Below are 458 nucleotides of genomic sequence, written 5' to 3' on the forward strand. Positions count from 1 at the left end.
GCCTGCTCTTGCACCATCTCTGCAAAAGTCAGGCTCCCAGACAAAGCAAAACTCCAAATACAGTTGGGGTTATTTACAGCTCTTTGCCTTTTGCCCTCGGTGGTGAGCTCTGGGCACTGACCCTGGGAAAGTGCTGCCAGCAGACAAGGACTGCTTAGAGCCTCTGTCCTGCAACATGGGCACGACCCCATGACTGAGGTGCCAGGGCAGGAATTAAAATGGAAAATGAGAGGATACACCCATGCAGAAAAGAAACAACAATGAAAAGCACAAAACAAGGAACAGTTCACCCTAAAAAAAATAATATGGAACAGAACTCAAAAGCTCCCAAATACCCAGCATGCATCCCATCCAGAGAGCAATGTTGCATTGAATCCCTCTTTTCTCTGTTATACTGGCAGAAACATGTCAAGACATCAGAGTCCTCAAAACATATTTTCCAATTTATTGGGATCTAA

This window comes from Manacus candei, unplaced genomic scaffold (genome assembly GCF_025592945.1).
Source record: "Manacus candei isolate 608988 ecotype Guabito, Panama unplaced genomic scaffold, ASM2559294v1 h1tg000093l, whole genome shotgun sequence".
Classification (NCBI taxonomy): Eukaryota; Metazoa; Chordata; class Aves; order Passeriformes; family Pipridae; genus Manacus; species Manacus candei.